Source organism: Rhinolophus hipposideros, assembly GCF_964194185.1.
Source record: "Rhinolophus hipposideros genome assembly, chromosome: 8".
NCBI classification, from domain to species: Eukaryota; Metazoa; Chordata; class Mammalia; order Chiroptera; family Rhinolophidae; genus Rhinolophus; species Rhinolophus hipposideros.
This window is the reverse complement of record NC_138054.1, coordinates 60,267,809-60,283,419: the sequence shown is the minus strand read 5'-3', so window position 1 is coordinate 60,283,419 and position 15,611 is coordinate 60,267,809. Positions and strand designations below refer to the sequence as shown.

At 35.4% G+C, this 15,611-nt stretch overlaps 1 protein-coding gene across 3 annotated transcripts in view; it reads right to left on the bottom strand.

Moving 5' to 3' along the window:
* Positions 1 to 15,611, bottom strand: part of AGBL4 (AGBL carboxypeptidase 4) — a 1,079,895-nt gene that overhangs the window by 1,046,945 nt on the left and 17,339 nt on the right. The gene's annotated exons all lie outside the window — the stretch shown is intronic.

Below are 15,611 nucleotides of genomic sequence, written 5' to 3'. Positions count from 1 at the left end.
TCCATATCCTCTGTAAAACACTGTCCAATTCCATGACACATTAACTGCTCAAGGCTAAGAGGCTGCTCTCAAGTGTGCTCTACGCTTCTGCTCCCATCAGTCAACTTATATAGTTTCTAAGAATTCAGTTCTAGCTGATACCAAGACCATTTATGTCAGTTTCACTTGTTATTGTAATTCCTTTAATTAAACATTACATAATCTGTGGAATTATAAATGTGAAAGGGGGATGTTTATATAGAAACAGTTAAATGCTTGCACAAATTTTAAGAAGGTGAAGGCAGCTAAAAACAGGTAGCTAAAAACTACTGTTCAACTGAATACAGAATAGACAACTGTAAAAAGACTTTTAAAATTATAAATTAGTAAGTTTTAGATTGTGCACCATTCTGAGTAGCATGATGACATCTCACGCCATCCCACTCCATCCTCCAGGACTTGAATCATCCCTTTGTTCCCTCTGCCCACACTGCATACACTACCAACCTTTAGTCACTTAGTAACCCTCTGGGTTACCAAACTAGTTATCATATATTTCAAAAGATAGAGACCATATTCACATAACTCTCATATTGTTATAATTGTATAATTGTTCAATTTTATTATTAATTATTGTTGTTAACCTCTTACTGTGCCTCATTTATAAATTAAACTTTATCACAGGTATGTATGTATAGGAAACAACATAGTATACACATAGGGTTCAGTACTATCTGCGGTTTCAGGAATTCACTAGAGATCTTGGAATGTATCCCCTGTGGGTAAAAGGGGACTGCTGTATAGACTGTTTCAAAAAGCTTAGCTACGAGTATGAAGCAATAGCTAAAGGAGATACTTGTTTGAGGAATGAATTTGCTGTTCTGTAGATGAGAGACACTTAAGAATGCTTAGTACATACCATAAGGATAGAGCCAGTAGATAGAGGCCTTCCAGCATACCCTTTAACAACTCATGTGTTTGCTACTCAGCTTTTCATAAAGGATCACCTGCTTAAATGTAATATATATTCTTACCTATAGATGTTTAGCTCTTTGAATATAGTAATGACCCTTGATCTTTGCTACTTGTCTGATACATTTAACAAGAACAGTTGTAATTATACCATATTTTATAACACTTTAAAATCAACAATGCTATTGATCCTCACAAATACTATTTCTCTATTTACAGATGAGTACTTGAGGTTTAAAGAGGAGAAAAAGTGCCACAAACTAGTAGATAGCAAGGTTCTTATGAGAAACAAAAGAGTAAAAGTCCAATTTCTCCTACTCTAATGCCTTGAAATTGTATCCTACTGTTCATCTATTAAGGATATTCCAGAAAGGTACACAAATCATAAGTATGAAGACCCCTGAATTTTCACAATGAACACACTTGTATAACAATTACCCACATCAAGAAACAGATCATTTCCAGAATCCCAAAGTCATCATATTGCCCCTTCCCAATCACTATGTCCTACTCCTCCCCTAAGGTAAGTCCTGTCCTGACTTCTAAGACTATTAGTAGTTTTTACTATTCCTGGACTTTCTACTAATAAAATCATGTGACATATATTATTTTGTATCCATTTCTTTCACTCAGCATTATCTTGCTGTTGTCCGTTCATTCTCATTGCTATAGAGTATTCCATTGTAGTAATATACAACAATTTATCCAACCATTCTACTGTTGATGGACAGCTCAGTTGCTACAATTTTCAGAGACTACAAACAATACTGCTATCAACATTCTTGAATATGTCTTTTAATGCACATACATACACATTTGAGGAAACGGTATATACCTGACAGTGGGTCATCAGGTGTGCACATGCCCAACTTACACATATGCTACCAAACTGTTTTCCAAGTGATTGCACCACTTCATACTCCCTCCAACAGTGTATGAGTGTTTTGATACTTCTATATCATGTGTGGTAGGTTCATTTTGGAAATATTTTGCACCAATTTGTCACATATTTTTATTTAATAATATATTGTTTTAAAACCAATGATTTTGCTAATTTTCTTCTTTATTGAATTCCAAAGTCCCAGAAATTTCTTACCAAACTGAATGAGTTAACTTATGTGATACCAACACCGATAGTAAACAACAAGACACTTACATACAGCTGTCTGTGAGTATCTATGAGATACTCTAAATGTATCTCATACCACCAGTTATCTGTTATTCCAGATTATAATCTATTCTTTCTCATCTCTTTGTAAGAAAATGTTTGTGTGATGCCTGGAGTGTCTACCTAACATCACCTATCCCCCAAAGTCCACAGAAGATTTGATGGGTTAGTCACTTATTCCTCTATGAACACACTTCCCTGCTGTTAAAGGAAACGATCTATGTACTCTAGGGGGAAAAAAAGATTTATAAATTTATTTATACTATTTAATACTTTGCAGTGCTTTCTTTATACTCCATGCTAAATTATTAGAGTAACTATAATTGTATCCAAAAATATCAAGAAGATGCAAAAAAACAGTCTCAATCATAAGAGTATTGTAATTATTTATTTCACCTTCCAAGAAACAAGCCTTTTTGCCAAAGAGCTTTGGTATATTGTTAACACTTTCACATTAGCATTATGATAACAAGACCTGAACTATCTAAAACAGTTCTTCCTACTGGCAAATCAATTCAGCAGTTTTTAACAATTAGATGGTCCTTAGAGAGATGAGATTAAGGTATCTGTTATCAACATTCAGAAAACAAATCAAATATACTTGTCAATGCTTCTAGAAAATATGAGAAGCTATGTAAAATAGCAAAGTAACAAAACAATGGTGAGTTTTTTTGTGTTTAGTGTCATTCATCTAAAATATGTCAAGCACATATAATGTGTAAGATAACAGCAAATCCAAAAATGTCCATTGAGCTATACCTTGCTCAAATACTATACAGGTACAAAGAACTTGAAGGTCATCTGATTTCTTACAATATATCTTTTTAATTTGTTTAACAAATACTTGTACTAGATGCTTAATACTGTACTAAGTACTTTGTAAATATTAACCCAATTAATTGTTAAAATAATCATAGGTAACGAGCCAGAATTTGAACTCAGGCAATCTAATTTAATTCTAGTTCATGCTCTTAACTACACAAATGACTGGAAAATGCATGCATAAATATAATCAAAATAATTAACCCCTTTTTTCTGTTTAATAATGAATCTGAGCTATACTTGGCTTTTTAATCATTTACTTCAAGGAAGTAATTTTTGATATTTATTTAAGAAAAGTACATATGAAGACTCAAAGGCAAGAAATTATAGTCCTTTGCTATATGCATATTTAGCTTACATAAAATAGTATGTCATCTGGGTGGTGAACACACAACATGATATAGATAGATGATGTATTACAGAATTGTACGCTTGAAACCTATGTAATTTTACTAACCATTGTCATCGCAATAAATTGTCATTAAAAATTTTTTTCCTTGCAAAAAACCAAAGTATGTCATAAATTTTATAAATATATTAAGAGCAAATATGAAAATACATCTATCTTTGAACAATATGAAGCTTCTTTTAAACAGTTCAGAACGAACTGCAAAACCCAGAGGGAATAAAAATAGCTTGAACTTGTTCTCTAATTATTCTTTAATCAAGGATGCAATTCAAATCAAGTTTTTATCTACCCATTTATCTAGTCTTTTCCAAGCATACTATCTTGAGAATACCAACAGGCAGCTTTACTGTATTACTCTGGAGGGAAAGAGGAAATAAGAGAACTAAAAGGTCATTTTGTCAATTTCCTGCTAGGGCATTTTATTTCTCCTGTATTTCCCAGGGCTTTGCCGAGCCACAGTAGAGACAGGGCCTCGCTAGAATGAACCTTTTCCCATCAATAATATAGAGTGTTCTGGCAAAATGAAATACGTTGATGTATTTTTTTTTAATTGCTCCCACTGAAATTCTCAACTAAGTCTAGTATAAATGCACTGCCTCGTTCCCAAGTATGCTGAAAGCAATAATAGATATTGTGCATCAACATAAACTAATGGATTAATTTCTCAAAAAACAGCACACGACAGAGCTTTGAAGGAAGAGGAGGCAACACATGTGCAGTTTAAATTTAAAGAAGGCTGATCTTTGGGAGATCTGCAGCTTGATACCCTGCCCAGGAAGAAAAGGCTCTGACGGGATATCACTAATGAAGTATGGTCTAGGTAGTAGGAACAAAGAGGGAACAAGCCCAGGAGAGGCATGTTACATAGATAAGTAGCTTTCACAGTTTGACCTAGTCCTATACCCATAGTAATATCGTCTACAGTTCAGGCTCAGTAGGCACTTTTATTTGTACTAGCTCAGGAGCTTGTTTCCTTTCCTCACAACATACAAAAGAAAGGACAGATATCTTCTCATAACTTTAGGACTTGCTCAAACAAATCCAAAAGTGACATCAATGAACTGCCTGTAGTTATACCATTTACAAGAATATCAGAAATTCTCCTTTTTTGTTGTTAAATTTATTTTTCACAGTTGACATACAGTTTTATACTAGTTCCAGGTGTACAACATAGCAATTAGACATTTATACACCATACGAAGTAAGCCCCCCAATAAACCTAGTATCCACCTGCCACCATACAGTTATTACAATATTATTGACTCTATTCCCTATGCTGTACTTTACATCCCCTTCCCTAATTTTATAACTGCCAATTGGTACTCTTAATCGGTTTCACCTTTTCACCCATCCCTGTAGAGCCCCTCCAATCTGGCAACCCTCAGTTTGTTCTCTGTCTCTGTGAGTCTGTTTTATTTGTTTATTCTGTTTTTTAGATTCTATATATAAGTGAAATCATATGGTATTTGTTTTTCTTTGCCTGCCTTATTTCACTTAGCATACCCTCTAGGTCCATCCACGTTGTCGCAAATGGCAAGATTTCATTCTTGTTTATGATTGAGTAATAGTCCATTGTATATAAGTACCACATCTTTTTTGTCCATTCAGTTATTGATGGACACTTAGGTTGTTCCCATATCTTGGCTATTGTAAATAATGGAGCAGTATACATAGAAGTGCATATATCTTTTTGAATTACTGTCTTGGGATTTCTTCAGATAAATACCCAGAACTCTGATACTGCTCTTAGCAATATTTTTTTACTCTATCTACTCAGGAAAGGGAAACAAAAGAAAAAATAAACATTGGGACTACATCAATGTGGTACAGTTTTTGCACCACAAAGGAAACCATCAACAAAATGAAAAGACAACCTACTGAATGGAAGAAGATACTCACCACTGTTACATCTGATATGGTGTTAATATATAAAATATATAAAGAACTCATACAACTGAACACCAAAAAAAAATCTGATTAAAAAATAGACAGAGAACCTGAATAGACATTTCTCTAACAAGGACATACAGACAGTCAACAGACACATGAAAATATGCTCAACATGACTAATCATCAGGGAAACGCAAATTAAAACCACAATGAGATAACCACCTCACACTTGTCAGAATGGCTATAATCAATAAATCAACAAACAGCAAGTTATATCTTCTTCAGGATAAAAAAACTTCTCTAATCTAATGGGGTCATTTGCAAACTAAATGAAATAAGCACATGTGAAAAATGTTTGGCACAAGGAAGACTCTCAATAAATGTTTGTTTAAAAATCTACAAGCAAAACTCCAATGAAGCCAGGGAGATTTGGTCACTATCTAATGCAGACGACTATATGACCGCAATATTTACATACAATAACCTTTCATTCATAAGACAGAATATTATGTAGCATATTAAAAACATCAATTATTAATATCTTGAGTCCAAAGGCCTTCATGCAATGTTATTAGAGCCAACATAATATCAATTTCCCTTATAGGATGTTAGTTTTAGTATATATTAAAAAACACACATATATAATTTTATATGTATGTTATTTCTTCCAATGATATCTGTACAAATGATTTTTCACGTCTGCATATATGACATAAAATCTATTCTAGAAATGAATATATTGCAATTTTTATAATACTCAGAAATTGTATATACTCCACTTTTTCAAAATCTTTAAATAAATGATTCATTTTTGTATTCAACGTACTCATCAGACAACATATATCTACATTTATATATGCAACCACACATACTTTCGTTGGTTTTATCTACTCTCCTGGCTCTTTCCGAGTCAAGTCTCAAATTTCTAATTGCACCCTCACTCATTGTGCCCACATGGATATCCCATCATTACCTCAAATTCAACATGTCTAAAATAATCTATCTTTTCCACAACCAAACCATTTCCTTCTTTGATTCTTCCATTTATGTCAATGTTTCCCCAGGTTTAAAAACTCAATGGTTTTTACCCCTTTCTCTCTCCTCTCTGGAAAGATACCATATAAAAGGCACAGCAAAGGACTCTGAAGTCAACTGATGTGGATTACTCCTGTCTCTACTTCTTACTAGTTGTGTGAGCTTCAGCAAGTTATTATGCCCTTTCTGAACTTAAGGTTACATATCTATAAAAAATAGAAATTCATCTCACTTACCTTGCAGGATTTTGTAAGACTTAAATAAATGTATAAGAGGTACCTAATAAATAATCAACACATACAAATATTGATAAAGCAACTTCTCTTTCATTATCACATCCAGTCATCAAGAACTACAGATCCTTACATTGAAGTGTACCCACCTGTTCTGGGTCCTTCTTATTTAAATCCTCAAGTTCCAAGCTTCATCTAATTCTTTATCCCTCTTAGGGCAACGGCCACAAAAAAAGCCAGCCTGTCCACAGGACTCTGCTTACCTGGCATACTAGCTCACGATAGCACTTAAACTCCTTCCATCAATTTGGAATCAAAGAACAGTTCACTCCAACCAAGGTCCTTCTGCCCACCTTCCAACACACACCTACCTTCATCCTTATGGTGCTTTATGATTCCCTTAGGATTTTCTCAGAATAACTTTGGTATAAATTCTCCACTGTCTCTACCTTTGTCTAATCACTCTGCCACCCAGCCTAGCTGCCCATGTCACCCTACCTTCTAACACTAATGTGATCTCTAGGGCTGCAACTCATATAAACTCTCTTCAATGCTCCTATACTCTTCATTAAATGTCCCCACTACTTCATTATTCTAAAAATCTGACTTTCCCTAGATGGCACTCTTCCTCTTGCAGTACTGTTAAGAAGCGGCTGCTCATTTTTTCTTAACCTAGGATCTCTAAGATGAGAGGAGGAACAGTATTCTCAATTCCATGTTTGCTTACAGATAGATCATTACTATTCCATCCATATTCAAAAATGCTTTCTCAAGTATCTTCTCCCATTTGGTTGGTCTCCTCTTTGTTTTGTAAATGGTTTCTTTTGCTGTGCTGAAGCTTTTTAGTTTGATATAGACCCATTAATTTATTTTTGCTTCTACTTTCCTTGCCTTTAAGGTCAAATTCACAAAATCCTCTCTGAATCCAAGCTACATAAGTTTAGTACCTATGTTTTCTTCTATGCAATTTATTGTTTCAGATCTTATGTTTGGGTCTTTGATCCATTTTGAGTCAATTTTGGTACATGGTGACATAGCAGTCTAACTTCATTCTGTTGCACATGGCTTTCCAATTCTCCCAGCACCATTTACTGAAGAGGCTTTTCTTTTCTCCATTGTACGTTTTTGGCTCCTTTGTCGAAAATTGTCTGCCCATATATATGTGGATTTGTTTCTGAATTCTCAATTCTATTCCATTGGTCTGTGTGTCTGTTTTTCTGCTAATACCATGCTGTTTTGATTATTGTCACTTTATAGTATAAATTGAAGTCAGAGAGTGTGAGACCTCCAGCCTTGTTCTTTTTTCTTAGGATTCCTTTGGTTATTTGGGATTTCTTGTGATTCCATACAAATCCAATGATTTTTTTTGTTCTATTTATTGGATAAAGAAGATGTGGTACATATATACAATGGAGTATTACTTGGCCATAAGATGAAATACTGCCATTTGCGACAAAATAGATGGATCTTGAGATTATCACGCTAAACAAAGTAAGTCAGACAGAAAAAGTGGAGACCCGTGTGGCTTCACTTATATTTGGGATCTAAAACTGAAAGCAACAAACAAATAAGACAAACAAACAAACAAAAACTCATAGACACAGACAATAGTTTAGTGGTTACCAGAAGGTAAGGGGGGAGGGGAGGGGTAGAAGAAGGAAAAGGGGGTCAAACATGTGGTGACGGAAGGAGAACTGACTCTGGGTGGAGAACACACAATACACTATATAGATGATGTATTACAGAAATGTACACTTGAAACCTATATAACTTTACTAACCAATGTCACCCCAATAAATTAATAATTTTTTTAAAACAATGCTTTCTCTTTGGAAGGCCAAGCCAGGAGGCCAAGCCAAATCACCCCTTCCCTACTGACAAAGAACTACTATAGAATTCCCTGTCACTCTTCACTGAGTGCTGGGAATACAATGATGAATAAAGCAAATATAAAAGCATGTTGAGTGGAATATATTAAGTTAAATAAAATATATTAAAATTAATTTCACCTGTTTTTTTACATTTTAACATGGCTACTAGCAAATTTAGAATTACGTATGTGGATCACTAATCTATAATTTTCTATTCCAAAGTCTAGACTTCAATGAAAGAGGAGGATAGTTGAATATGTATTTGGAATTCAAACTCTACTTTACCCCCCTCTGTAGCTTTGATAGTCTTTACCCTTCTATCCAAACCTATTCTGCCTTCTACCTATACCTATTCTACTCCTGAAAAATGGGTTTACTTACTCCTAATATACTACATGCATTTGTGCCTCTTCCTATCCAGAATACCCTTTCCCTTCTCACCCAATAGTTCTTATCATAGTGTAGTATTCCTTAAAATACTTGCTGCCCTGCCCTATGGCAGGATTACACACCTCATTCTGTCAGTTTCAGGCTGGTTGTAAGACGTGAACAGAAATGTTAGTGGAAGTGACATGTGCCATTTCCAAGGAGAAACTTTGATAAGAACAATTGCTTGGTTCCAATATGGTCGTTTTCCCTCTTGCATGAGACCAGAAATACCCAGACAAAAGCTGCTCCATCAGCCTGGGTCCTGACATAAAGATATGGAACAAATCTATAGCTGACCCACAGTGGACATGTACTGGAAGCAACAAATAATCTTTGTTGTTGTAAACCCCTGGGATTTTTGAGTCATTTATTATCATTGTATAACTTAGCCTAAACTGGCTAATATGTCATATCCTTTTACCATAGTCATTCCCATTTTTTAAGATCTATCTTAAGCATCACTATTTCCATAAAATTTTCCCTGATCAGTTTAGTCCTAAATTATGTTTTCCTCTTCTAAATTCCTAGAGTCCTGCTATACCACTTTTTTGGTAACTCCATTCTATTCTTGTTTTGAATCATTACCATTCAAATTTCAATCATGTATAATTGCTTAATGGCTGCTAACATCACAAAAACAGACAGACACTATATCCCTCAAAAGATATACATAAAACCTCTCTGAAACAGTCTCGGGGGAAAAAAAGGAGCCGAAACCCAATCATTTATAGGAAATATAGAAAACAGTAGAATGTATTGAACTATATCATGGGAAAGCAATCGACAAAATCCAGGAAAACAATAAGGTTTCTTCATGTTTGGTATGATTGTATATGTGTGTGTGTTAGTGTGATATATATATATATATATATATATATATATATGTATATATATATATATATATATATGAGAACAGTATGTGTCTTTTAGAAGTATATATTAAAAAATTAATGGAGTAAATTATGTATCTGTGATATGCTTCCAAACAGTCCTAGGGAAGGAGAGTAAGAAAGACAAGTGGAGCTGGTAATTGTTGAACTTGGATGATGGGTACACAGTTCTTATACTATCCTTTCTATTTCTGTATATGTTTGAAATTTTCCATGATATAAAGGTTATTTTAAATGGCATTAAGAACTAGCCACATAACATAACTTACTTATAGTTTATATCCAAAACTATCTAAATATAGTTGGTCCTTGAACAACATAGGATTAAACTGTATGGGTCCACTTATAAGTGGATTTTCTTTCAATAAATACATAGAGTCAAAATTATAAGTGGATTTTTGACTGTGCAGGGGAGGGAGGTGCCCCTAACCCCCATCTTGTTCAAGGGTCAACTGTACTAGCTTTATAAATATGTTGACCTTATAAGGTTATATGACCCTGAGGTAAAACCTTATAATCTAGAAGAGTGCCTTCTTTAAAGGTGGAATACAGGAGAACATAAACTTACCTCTCTGATGGGTTTTTATCAACTTAGCCTACCAGAAAGAAAATATACATATTCATAATAATATAATATAATAAGTAAATGTGTGTTTGTGTGTGTGTGTGTGTGTATAAAGATAATGATGGTCTAAAACAGGGTGCAAATTTTATGGGCTATGTAGGTAGCATCAAATGAGTGAAGTAGACTGAGAACAAGAAAATTAAGGAAAAGAGAGTGAGTGGTGGTAACTGTGTCATACCAGAAAGCCTTTACCCCCGTCTAAACGTGGCACCAGCTACTCAGGTCCAGCCAATAGTGAACATCCAGCAATGTAGGCACAATTTTGACAAGTCTCCTAAATTTCCAAGAGAAGGCAGAAATTCATACCTTTATGTGACATCTCCCTATGTTTAAACAATTGACAATCAATCTAATTTAATTAATTTCTTGTTTATATGCTTCATGAGCCCAACAAAATATATCTGATAGCTTGATCCATACCCTGTGCTGCCAATTTGCAACCACTGGTCTAAGAAAAACTTAATATGGCTAATGTAATGAAGAGAGATGTATTTCAGCTATTTACCAATAGCAAGAATTTATTTTGTTGACAGCCATTGAGATGAGAGAAGAAAGACTTCACCTGATTCATTGCAACCTCTAATGTTCCTGTTGTGTAAATAAATTATTAAAGGTAAGTTCTTCGTGGGCAGTTATTTATCCCAAAACAAAGCTCTACTAAACTAGTCTCTGGTAAAATTAATTGGAAAGAATGATTACAAGCTTTAGTTTGAGTAGGTGAGTCAAATAGACCAAAGAAAAATGGTTTTACCTTTAGCTTTTTCTATATCCTGTGTATGAAAAGACACACTACCCCTACATCAGTCATATTTATTTGAGCCCATTACTCTGTCCTAGTTCTGACTCATGGCCATAGAGGTTGTCCACAAAGGAATTAACTGTGAAGGAGTGGTGAGTAAGAGACAAAAAAGACCACCAGAGGCCTTTCACCTTAATGCTACCACCTTTTGATTAATAGGGTATCCATTACAGAAAGGTAAGAGCCTCAAGTTTCTTATGTTCTTACATTCAGTATGGAAGCCAAATTTAAATTTTTAAAATCTTATTATAATTAAAAAATAACAATTGAAGTTACATTCCCAAGACTCAAAGAAGCCAACGTGGAGGGAAATGGGAGGTTCAGCTCACAAATCCAGTTAGACATTCAACTTACCCACTATTGTCTTGCACCTGATAAAAAATTTTCTGATAAACTTGTAAGGGGAAATAGTGCAAAATTTGGAAAGATGTACACAAAATAACTTGAAAATAAGTAAGAATGGATAAGTGTGATTCAAATAAAGCTTAAACAGTTTGAAATAAGTCTCTTTATGTAAATTCCACATAACTATTTACATTTTTCAAAATGACTAATTAAAACTTGCAAGGCAAAGAGAAAGATAGATTCAGAATTAAGAAATGTGGTAATTCCCTGAAGCATCCAAGGATTGCTTTACTTTTCAACAGAAGCAGTTTTCTCAGATTCAGAAAACTAATACGAACAGAATATGAATTTTAAGCCCTGATTTATCATTTCTTAAACTGAAGTATTTAAAAGTCAAACTTGATTTTTAGAAATTCCATATACGTAAGTATTTTTTAAATTATAATTCCTAGACTGTTTCTTCCCTTTGGCACTAAATATTCAAAGGTAGTTGGAAATAAGCAGCACATCCACATTAGCCCTGAAATACTTAAGAACCAGAGACTTCTACTGGCCTGCCAGACAGATTACAACCAAGTAATTACAAAAGGAGAATGGTAAAAAGTAAAAATTATCATATTCCCATATGGTAAACACCATCAATAGATTATTACAAGTTTTCACACTTGCAATACTTTTTCATAATCAGACAAATCAAAATCAGCTAAGAAAACTTTTTTTCTTAAATCAATACCAAAATTAACACCTACTCCATTACTGAAATTTTAATAAAAATATTCTGAAACTCACGTAAGACTGTGCTGCACCAACGACTTGAAGACAAAGCTGTGACTTTGTTAAGACTATGTATGCATTCTTCTGACTTTCTTTACGCATATAGTTTTCTAGTGTCTTTCATTGAAAGTGACACTGAGCCAAAATACTAAAACTGAAGCCAAATGCAATATTCACAGAGCTCAGAAATATAGACATTATTAGAGTGCCTTAGAAGAAATAACTACATGAGTGCCATGGAAACGAAAAGGTGTTTCTGTCCCAATAATTTTAGGATCTTTAACAAAGCTATGGGCTGATGTTACAGAAAATATAAAATGACAAAAAATAATTTAAAGAGGAATAAAATTGTGTTAAGTCCACATTCCCTTTTCCACAATTCCAAATTCTCTAAATCTCTAAAAACAGTAATATTTTTTAAAACTTTGGAGCCAAAACTAACTTGAAAGCAAAACTTAACCTAAATTGATGTGAAGCTATTTGTAATTTTTATTCAAATAGTGTGAATTTGATATTAATGTGTTTGATTACAGGGTATTCTCCTAATACCCTATTGGAGTAGTGTGTAATTGACAACACAAATGCTGTATTACTTATCTAAAACAAAACAAAAAATCTGAATTCTGAAATATATTTGCATCCAAATAAGGGATGGTAGACATGACATGAGTTTTCTCTTCTTTTAAAGATGATTTTGAGAGTGACGTCATCAAAATGGCGGCGTGAGTTGGGCCTCTGTAATGCTCCCCTGGAATTTACAACAAATTGAACAGCTATGACTCCACAAAAGACTCCCTGCACAGCAGACAGGCAAGATGAAGAGGCTCACTACTGAATTCACCTAAAGGTGGGCAAATTGCACCAGCAGGGGAAGAGGGAAGGGAAAATTGCGGACACAGAGCCACACGGGTCAGGACACAGACCTAGCTCACTGCTCTGAACTCGCTACATCCCGGAACTACCACAGCGGCGGGAGAGGGAAGAACTCGGACTGCTAGGGCTCCGTTTATGGCCAACACAGCTGAGGGGACAGCATATAACACGACTGAACCCAACGCTCATAGCAGAGACCTCGGAGCAAAGACTGAGGGAAGAAGGCTGAAAATGGTGGTTTAAGCCCTCACTGCCGAGCAGAGAATGGAAGCCTTAGACACTGAGACTAGCTGCCCCCCTCTCTAGTCTCCCAGAGCTCGCCCCGCCCCCACTTGCCCAGTGCTAGAAGCGGAACAGTAGCAGTGTCAGATCAAAAGAGCAGAATATTTGAAGTTCTGAGAACTGTGGTCCCAGACACAGATTCGCAACCCAACTAGTTTCGGCAAAGGGAAGGGAGCTGTGGAAACAGGACTGGCTGTGATGGTGGTCACTGCCATTGCTCTGGGCCACCTCTTACAATTCACCCCGCCCCTGGCCCCACCTATCTGGGCGGATCCCTGCAGGAGTAAAGAGAACTGCTGAAACACATGGGCTCTGAATCTGGTGTAGGAAGAACTTTGGAACTTCAAAAGCTCTCCCCATACCCACACGGACACTGCGCCCTGTGACCCAGAAGCCCATTGCCCAGGGAATCCCCCCATTGTGTGAGAAGCTGGAATACTGCACAGAAAACATAACACTACAGAGTGAGAGAGAAAAAAAAGGCTGCAGTAGGAGAGAAAATAAAACATTCTATCAATATGTACTGGAAAACAAAAGAAAGACCTCTTCCTATCAACCTGTTGCAGAACCCACTCCTGTAGATGTCGAGGAAGAGAAATAATAAATCATTAATTGCCATAAATAACCAAGGCAACAAGACAGCTCAGAAAGAAAGTGAAAAGTCTCCAGAAAAGGAACTTAAATATATGGAAATATGTCACTTAAATGACAGAGAATTCAAGATTGCAGTTCTGAAAAAACTCAATGAGATGCAAGAAAACACAGAATGGCAGTTTAATGAACTCAGAAACAACATGAACATTTAACAAAGGCATTGAAATTTTAAAAAGGAGCCAAATTGAATTTCTAGAGATTAAGAAATCAATAGAAGAAATTACGAATGAAATAGGTAGCTTAAGTAGTAGAGTTGACCACATGGAGGAAAGAATCAGTGACATCGAAGATAGAAACCTGGAAATTACACGGATGGAAGAAGAAAGAGACCTGGTACTTTAAAGAAATGAAAGAACTCTACAAGAACTTTCTGACAACATCAGAAAGAGCAATATAAGAATAATGGGCACACCAGAAGGGAATGAAAGGGAGAGGGGAACAGAGAGTATATTCAAACAAATCGTCGATGAGAACTTCCCAAACTTGTGGAAAGAACTGGATCCTTGAATCCAAGAAGCAAAGAGAACAACTAATTACCTCAACCCCAACAGGCCTTCTCCAAAGTACATTGTATTGAAGGTGTCAAAAATCAATGACAAAGAAAGAATCCTCAAAGCAGCCAAAGGAAAAGAAGACGGTAACCTACAAAAGAAAGCCCATTAGATTATCATCAGATTTTTCAGCAGAAACTCTACAAGCCAGGAGGGAGTGGAACCAAATATTCAAACTATTGAAAGAGAGAAATCATGAGCCAAGAATAATATATCCAGCAAAGATATCCCTTAGATATGAAGGAGGAATAAAGACCTTTCTAGACATACAGAAGCTAAGGGAATTTTCTAATACACAACCTGCACTACAAGAAATACTAAAGGAGGCTATTTGACCACCATCAACAGGGACAATTTGTGGCAACCGAAACATAAAAAGGGGGAGAATAAAGGCCTGAACCGGATTATGGGAATGGAGAAAGTAAACGTGCTGAAGAAACTGGAATACTCTAAATATCAAACTTTCTTTTACATAAACTTAAGGGTAACCGTTCAAAAAAAATCCAGAACTGAAACATATACTGTAATAAAAGAAGAAACAGAGGAAAACATCGTAGAATACCACCACACAAAAATAAGAGACAACAACAAAAAGGAAAAGAAACAATGGAGACACAGCCTTACCAGAAAACTAAAGATAGAATGACAAAAAATCCTCACGTATCAATAATCACCCTAAATGTAAATGGACTGAACTCACCAATAGAAAGGCACAGAGTAGCACACTGGATCAAAAAACTAAACCCAACCATATGCTGTCTCCAAGAGACACATCTCAGCTACAAGGACAAGCATAGACTCAAAGTGAAAGGGTGGAAATTGACACTCCAAGCAAATGGTACCCAGAGAAAATCAGGTGTAGCCATACTGATATCAGATGAAACAAACTTCAGGGGGAAAAAGGTAACAAGAGACAAAGATGGACATTTCATAATGGTAAAGGGGACTATACAACAAGAAGACATATCAGTCATCAATATTTATGCCCCCAATCAGGGAACACCGAAATA